Consider the following 8,753-nt stretch of genomic DNA (forward strand, 5'->3'; position numbering starts at 1 on the left):
TAAAATACTATTGAACATATTACAGATGTATGAACATTATCTGGGACTGAATAGGATGAAACTGCTTACAAACTGCTTACCTGCTTAGAATGATTTGAGATGATTTATAAGTTACCAAACTATCTAGCACTTGACAAGTTAAAATTTATGTCTGATATCCAATCAATCATCATCAGACAGGTACTGATATAGTGGAATGTGTTGTAATGAATCCATATGATGCAGAACTGAAGCAGATGTTATAATGGGAAAGAACACACATTCAGGTAACTAATGCAACCATATCCCAGATGCTGAACGTATTTGAAAGACACTTTACTCTTTAAAAGACAAAAAGAAATGTTTCTACCATATAATCTAGAGAGTCCACACCCAAATAAAATAAAGCATATAGTGATGAAAATACTTGTAAGTAAATGTTCACATCATAGATTTCTGGTAGCTTAGATCTGAAAATGTGATATAACCAGCTATAAATTAAAGGCAACAATCTGTGATACTTATAAAGTGAAATGTTATTAGCAAGGTAAAGATAAAGGATAAACTATACATACAATACTTTCATTTCATCCAAATTATATGGAGTAAAATATCTAAAGAATTCACACAAAATGAATAATGTATATTGAAGTCTTTTAAATAAGAACTAATCTTTAGTGCCTGAAGACAGATCAATTATCCTAGAGACAGATAAGACAGGGGTTGCAGAAATATTTAAGACTACTTGCTTCTCAGCCAATAGCCAACATCAAAGTAAATGGACTCAAACGTAAATCAATTCCACTCAAATCAGGGAGAAGACAGGGCTATCTACTCTCTCCCTATCTCTTCAATATAGTACTCGAAGTTCTCGCCAGAGCAATAAGACAACTAAAGGAGATCAAGGGGATAAAAATTGGAAAAGAAGTAAAAGTATTGCTATTTGCATATGATATGGTAGTATAAAGACCCTAAGAATTCTACCAGAGCACTATTACAGATGATAAATACCTTCAGCAAAGCGGCTGGATAAAAAATTAACTTAAAGAAATCAGTAACTAGCACTCCCCTATATAAGTAATAAATTGACAGAGAAAGAAGTTAGGGAAACAATACATCACAATAACCATAAATAATATAAAAATATCTTGATGTGACTCTAAATAAGCAAGTAAAAGATCTGCATGATAACAAGTTCAAGTCTCTAAAGAAAGAAATTGAGGATGATACCAGAAAATGGAATGATCTCCTGTGCTCATGGTTCAGTGGGATTAATAGTGGAAATAGGGATCTTACCAAAAGCAATCTGCAGATTCAATGCAATCCCCATCAAAATTCCAACACAAATTCTATAGACCTTGAAAGAGCAATTCTAATTTCATATGGAAAAACAAAAACCCAAGACAGCCAAAACAATCCTATAAAACTATAGGATAACAAAACTATAAAAAAAAAAAAAACTAAGAAGGAATAACCAGCCCTGATGAAGCTATACTATAGAGCAATAATGATAAACAGTACATATTATTGGTACATAAACAGACACTTTGATCTCTTTTGTGAAGGAGAAGAAGAGGGTGGGATGGAAGGAGGATCTGTTTAAGAGTATACCCCTTGGAGGAGGGGTAATATTCAGATTGGACAGTGAATAAATAAATAAATTTAATAAAAATCAACAATGTGATTTTGCAATTATTAGAAATAAAACAAAAACTACAACATACAAAAAGAACATGCTTCTCTGACAGGGAACCTGAGCTAACAACCACCTATAATTTCAGCTCCTAATAATCTGACAACTTATGTGCTCGGTGGGCACTTGCAGCTACCTACACAAACATACTAATACATACATAAGTAAAATTTTTAAAATGTCCTTAAGATATAAGAAAAAGAATTTAACCCATTAAATATCTAAGTAAATATGGCTTGTACAAACTTCACCATCTCCATTAAAACCTGAAAGACACATAATTCTTTCTCTTTATAATATAAACTCCCTGTGATACAAACTATTGAGAATTTAAAATATATAGGCAAGAAAAATGAAAGAATTTTTGCTTTCAATTTATGCTACTCTCATTAAAACACATTTAAAATGCATAAGAAATGGACTGTAGCTGCCTCTAGAGGCATTACAGATATTGCTACTGTGTCACATGTGTGTAAGCAGTTGAAAAGAAGAGAAAGTATGTCTACATTCAGAGTTCTGACTCTCTAAACATCTGATGAGTTGTAGCCTGAAAACATGTCCTGAAAAAAAGCAAGCCGAGACCACCAACAGTCCTGCACCAGGTAGGTCCTGATGGACTTCCAGGGTAGGAAGCAAGCTGGATACCAAAAGAACCCCTCCTGGGACTGTGGGTCCCATGTGTGAATTAGCCTGAGCCAGACGGCCACTTGGATGGTCTGGTGAAGGAAGAAGCCTAAGCTCACCACCAGACTAGTGCCTAGGACTAGACAGGGAGCTAGCCTGAGATAAGCACCAGTCCAGTGCTGTGCAGGCCTTGTAGTACAGACCCTGCTCAAGATGACCTCTGCCCAGTGGACATATCACTCTTGAGGCAATAAGAGACATTCATAAACCCTGGGTACCAGTAAGAGGAGCAAGTAGGCAGTAAAGAAATGGAAGAGAAATAGAAACAGAAGGATATGGGAACAACAAAGAGAGGCAGAACTGGAGAATCAAGGGAACCTACAGCCTGATCTGAGTAGCCAGTGATGCCAACTGGAACCATGATGGGGTCCTGCCTATACTGCCATCAGGTGCCACATTTGGGTCCCACCCAAAGCAGGGTTCTGTTAGCACCAAAGGCCAGTAAGGCCTGCCTGGTCTGGGCTGCTATCCCAAAACATGTTGATATCTGAGGGCTGTAAAAAAATGTGTTCCACTCCTCTTCAGGGCATTGTGGGAGAGCAGACCCTAGAGTCACAAGAGCACAGGAGGTCCCTATGGTGGGTAGGACAGCTTGCCCCTAGGTCACCCGAGCAGGAGATCTGCCTTGCCCCTCACAAGCTGTAGAACAGTAGAGCTGACACTGGATGTGAGCCAGTCCTGAGGGTATGAGTGTGGGAGAGCCAGCAATGCCTCTTACTTGGTGTGCAGTGTTGTCTTCATGTTTTCAAGAGAAAGATATCCTCCTTGCTCCTCACCTCTTAACACCAGCAGCAGGCAGGAAAGTTCACCCCTACAGGGTTATAAGAGCAGAAAAGCTGGCCCTGTCACTTGCATGCTCCAACACTTGAGAAAATCAAGCCCTGCACTTCACTTGGCCAACATTATAGAGCTGAGTCTGATGGTGGGGATAGGGGTGAACCAGTCCAAGGATGTTAGCATGGAAGAGCTAGGTCTGGCCCTCGTCTGCCATGCAGCAAGTGTGAAGGAGACATACCCTCCCACATCCTCACCCCTTGCCATCTACAGCAGGTGGGAGAGCTAGCACTGGGATCAAGAAAGCAGGAGAGCTATCCCTGTCTCACACTTACAGCAATAATCAGAAGAGCAGGACCTGCACCTCACCTGGCCCAGACACTAGAGCTGGCCCTGTATGTGAGGGGTGCAGGTGAGCTAGCCACAATGGCAGGAGCACAGGAGAGCAGGTCCGGCCTCTTGTGTGCCGGACTATGATTCAATTGAGGAGGACAGACACCCTCCTCACCACCCTCATCCCTTACTATCTATGGTAGAGATTTAAACCTGGGGCCTTGAGAATGGGAGAGCTGCACCTGGACATCACTGCTTGCATTTGATTTACATCCAGGTGACCTCATGGAAATAGAATAGAGAGTACAGGAGACAGGATCCTGTAGTACTTCACCTAGGCAACAGAGTATAGCTGGCCCTGTATCTTAGGGTTTACTGCTGTGAATAGACACCATGATCAAGGCAACTCTTCTTTCTTTCTTTCTTTCTTTCTTTCTTTCTTTCTTTCTTTCTTTCTTTCTTTCTTTCTTTCTTTCTTTCTTTCTTTCTTCCTTCCTTCCTTCCTTCCTTCCTTCCTTTCTTTCTTTCTTTCTTTCTTTCTTTCTTTCTTTCTTTCTTTCTTTCTTTCTTTTATTAGATTATATTCTTTATTTACATTTCAAATATTGCCTCCTTTCCTGGTTCCCCACTTTTGCCAAAGTCCCATAAGCCATCTCCCTTTCCCCAATTAACCCTCTGCTACTTCCCTGTCCTTGTATTCCTCTACACTATGGCCTCAAGTCTTTCTAGGACCAAGGGCCTCTCCTCCCTTTGGTGTCTAACAAGATCATCCTCTGCTGCCTATGTGTCTGGAGCCGTGGGTGGCATGGCTGCTGCCTATGTGTCTGGAGCCATGAGAGCAATGTATACTCTTTGGTTGGACATAATACTACCAGAGGACCCTGCAGTACCCCTCCTGGGCATATACCCAGAGGATTCTCCAGTATGTAATAAGGACACATGCTCCACTATATTCATAGCAGCCCTATTTATAATAGCCAGAAGCTGGAAAGAACCAAGGTGTCCCTCAACAGCGGAATGGATACAGAAAAGGTGGTATACATACACAGTGGAGTACTATTCAACCATTAAAAACAATGAATTCATGAAATTCTTAGACAAATGGATGGAACTGGAAAATATCATCCTGAGAGAGGTAATGCAATCACAAAAGAACACACATGGTAAGCACTCACTGATAAGTGGATATTAGCCCAGAAGCTTGGAATACCCAAGACACATTTCACTTATCAAATGATGCCCAAGAAGGAGGAATGGATCAAAGTATGGATATTCTGGTCCTTCATAGAAGGGGAAACAAAGTACCCACAGAAGGAGAAACAGAGACAATGGGTAGGGCAGAGTTTGAGGGAAAGACCATCCAGAGACTACCCTACCCAGGGATCCATACCATATACAGTTACAAAACCCAGACACTATTATTGATGCCTACAAGTACTTGCTGACTAGAGCCAGATATAGCTGTCAGATGGGAGGCTCTGCTAGTAAGTGAAAAATACAGGGGCCACTCTCAACCAGCCATTGAACTGAGCACAGGGTCCCCAATGGAGGAACTAGAGAAAGGACCCAAGGAGCTGAAGGGGTATACAGAGCCACAGAAGGAAGAAAAATATGAGTCACCCAGTATTCCCAGAGCTACCAGTGACAAAACCATCAACCAGGGCAACTCTTATAAGGACAATATTTAATGGGGACTGACTATTGGTTCAGTCCATTATTATCAAGACAGGAATGTGGCTGTGTCCAGACATGGTACAGGAGGAGCGGAGAGTTCTGCATCTTCATCTGAATGCTGTTAGTTAGCAGAATACTTACTTCCAGGCAGCAAGGTTGAAGGTCTTAAAGCCCACAAACACAATGACACACCCACTCCAACAAAGCCACACCTACTTCAACAGGGACACGCCTAATAGTGTCACTCCCTGGGTCAAGCATATACAAACTATAACATTCCACTCCCTGGTCCCCATGGGCTTGTTCAAACATATGAGTCTATGGAGGCCATACCTAAACATAGCATAACTCAAAATTCATTTAGTCCAACTTCAAAAGTCTATAGCAATATCAACAATGTTAAAAGTCCAAAATTCAAAGTCTCTTATGATATTCATCCATCATTTAACTGTAACCACAAAGCAAGACAGGAAACCAGCTAGGCAAACTCTAAATTCTGAGTCTCTATGTCTGATGTTAAAGTAGTGTTTAGATCTTCAACACCTTTTTCTTCTTTGTTGACTGTAACAAACTTCTTTTTTCTGGACTGGTTCCAATTCCTGTTAGTAGCTTTGCTCAGGTAACTTCCATAGTGTAGCTTCTTATTTCAATGTCTGGGATTAATGCAAAATCTTCTGGGCTCCTCCCAAGGCCTGGCTTCACTTCTTCAGCTCTGCTCTCTGTAGTACTCTAAGTTCAGGTTGATCCACACTACTGCCACTGCTGTTTTTGGTGATGGTCCCATGGTATTGGCTTGTCCAATACTCTGGGATATTCTGCAGCAACTAGGCTTAACCATCAGCCTCTCATAAGTTCTCTTCATGGTGCTAAGACTCAACTCCTTTGCATGTTGCCTATAGTCCTATGCTATCAACTACAAGTGAGGCTGCATCTTCACCAAAAGTCTTTCATAGCCTCTCACAGTTCCAAATCTCAGCTGTTCTTCATGACCCCTTTCATGCCTTCAAAATCAGTACCAACTGAATCACTCTTACACATTACAAAGTACAGCTGCAGCAAGAGGTACAACCATGGCAACTCTGGAACACAGCTTCTTTGTGCTCTCAGAAAACAATTCCCAGAAGATTTCACCTCAGTGATGCTGGTCTCTTCTTAATCATCACTAATGATTAAGCTCCAGCTAACCAGCATCAATTGTCCCAGTAGTCCCTTGTATTCTAGATTCTAAAGCCATGTGGCCAAAGCTGCCTAGTTCTACTGCTTTCTAGGGCTGGAACATGGCCCCGTTGTTCTATTTCATTATCACTAGCTTTCTGTTTTCCAACTACTTCACTGCCTAAGCTTGGCTGTCCTGGAACTTGTTCTGTAGACTGACTCTGAAATCAGAGATCTGCATGCCTGTCTCCTAAGTACTGGGATTAAAGGTGTGGTTCACCAAACGTGGGTTTAAGCTTTTCCTCACTTAGAATTTGCTGTGTTCTAGGCTAGCATTGCACTCATAGTTCTGCTTGTTTTGGCCACCTGCATGGATCATGAATGGACCAAAATTTAGCTGGGAGAGATCTTGACCCAAGGTCACTACTTCCTTAATTCAATTTAATATCCTTGAACATAGGATTCAGCTCTATTTCACTTCACACCCCTTTTAATACCATATACTTTACATTTTTCCTTTCTAAACTTTCTATGCATGTTTAAAATGTACTTCTTGAGACTTAACCAGAGAACAAAGTCTATGGTGGGCATTTCTGAGCCTTCCTTTGTCAATGCAATTAATCTGAGTCTCTTCACCTTAGCCTCAGGCAGACTCTTCAGACAAGGGAAAGAAGTAGCTACAGTCTTCACCAATATGCCCCCAAAACAGTCCTTATGCCACATACTGAATTATTCTTGGAAACATCTTGGGCTAGGTATGTACAATTCAAATTACTCACAGCAACACTTCTTCTATATTCCTACTAGGATGGCCCATTAAGCTCCATTTAAAGCATTCCACTAGTTTACAAATCCAAAATCCCAAAATTCACATGCTTCCAAACAAAATTATGGGCAGGCCTATCACAGCAATTCCCCAGTCCCTGGTACCAATTCTGTCTTATTTAGGGTTTTCCTGCTGTGAACAGACACCATGACCAAGGCAACGCTTATAAGGACAATATTTAATTGGGGCTGGCTTACAGATTCAGAGGTTCAGTTCATTTCATCAAGGCAGGATCATGGCAATGTCCAGGCAGGCATGGTACAGGAGGAGCTGAGAGGTCTACATCTCCATCTGAAGACTGCTAGCAGAAGACTGGCTTCCAGGTAGTTAGGATGAGGGTCTTAAAGCCCACACTCACAATGACACACCTACTCCAACAAGGCCATATCTACTCCAACAGGCACATACCTTTTAATAGGGCCACTCCATGGGCCAAGCATATATAAACCATGACATCCTGCTAGCAGGGCTTGTAGGAGAACTGGCCCAAAGAGCATGAGAGAGTGAGAGCTGGCAGGCTGACCGTCTCATATACTTCTTAGTCACAGAACCATGGCTCTGAATTGGCTTACCCCACCATCCACCCCATTGATGAATTGCTGGAGCATGTAAAGAGGTTGGTTCTTCAAATCCAACACTACCGGGTTTCCATTACACAGGGAAAAACAGGATATCTGAGAGGTATACCATTGAAGTTCCAATATGGATAGAGTAGCAGAAGCGAGAGGCCTCATACCAGACCAATGATTCATTGCAATGAATATTTATTTGTAAGCAAAGAATATGGACAAAAGGGTATACTGTGGGACACACAGAGACCCAGAACAATTTCCACATTAGACATTTTTTCTCTTTTGGGATGGGGTTGGAAGGGTGGGTATGAGGGGAGAATGAGATGAGAGCAATTAGGTGCATGATATGTAATTCACAAAGAACTTACAAAAAGTAAATAAATGAAAATAAATAAATATATATAAACTTCAAAAAGAAAAAGAAAAGAAACCATAATTAAGACATGTGATTGAAAAAGAAAATGTGTAAAATGAATTTCCCCTAAAATTCTTCAGTGACAACTCTTTAAAAAAAATGAAAGAAAAGTAATATTAACTCCTAAACTCTGCAGAGTAAAAGTATCCATAAATAGTTACAAATGTTAAGTCTCACAAGGTAAATAATCAATTGCAATGGTAGATGTTTAAGAAAGTAGGCATGGTAGAGACCAACATTTGGCTAATTTGAATATGTTCAATATTCCATATGTTCAGTCCAATAGTACATTAAGTTTCTGTATTACATCCCACACATAGATATATCTGCTAAAATTTCTATTCTGTTTCCAGGTGGTCAGCTATATGCAAATTCTGTATATATGCAAATTCTATATATCAGATTATGAACTTTAACATGACTGTTATTTTCAATCTCAATTCAGATAATATTCTTTTTCTGGGATTACTTTATAGTTTCAGTTAAACATTGAAGAAGATAAATGGGAGACTAGAAAGACAGCTCCACATTAAGGCTGCTAGACTCTCTTGAAAAGGATCTGTTTATGTTCCCAAAATTCCTGTTGAGTGGATCACAATGACTTGTAGATCCAGTGTCTTCTTCAAGTCATTGAGGACACTTGTATCC

At 40.5% G+C, this 8,753-nt stretch overlaps 1 non-coding gene across 1 annotated transcript; it reads left to right on the plus strand.

Moving 5' to 3' along the window:
* Positions 1-2,098: 2,098 nt before the first annotated feature.
* LOC127679592 (small nucleolar RNA SNORA17) lies at positions 2,099-2,227 on the plus strand. Its single transcript, XR_007976871.1, has one exon. It is a non-coding gene; the product is annotated as a small nucleolar RNA SNORA17 (small nucleolar RNA).
* The last annotated feature ends 6,526 nt before the right edge of the window (positions 2,228-8,753 follow it).

Source organism: Apodemus sylvaticus, chromosome 2, assembly GCF_947179515.1.
Source record: "Apodemus sylvaticus chromosome 2, mApoSyl1.1, whole genome shotgun sequence".
Lineage (NCBI taxonomy): Eukaryota > Metazoa > Chordata > Mammalia > Rodentia > Muridae > Apodemus > Apodemus sylvaticus.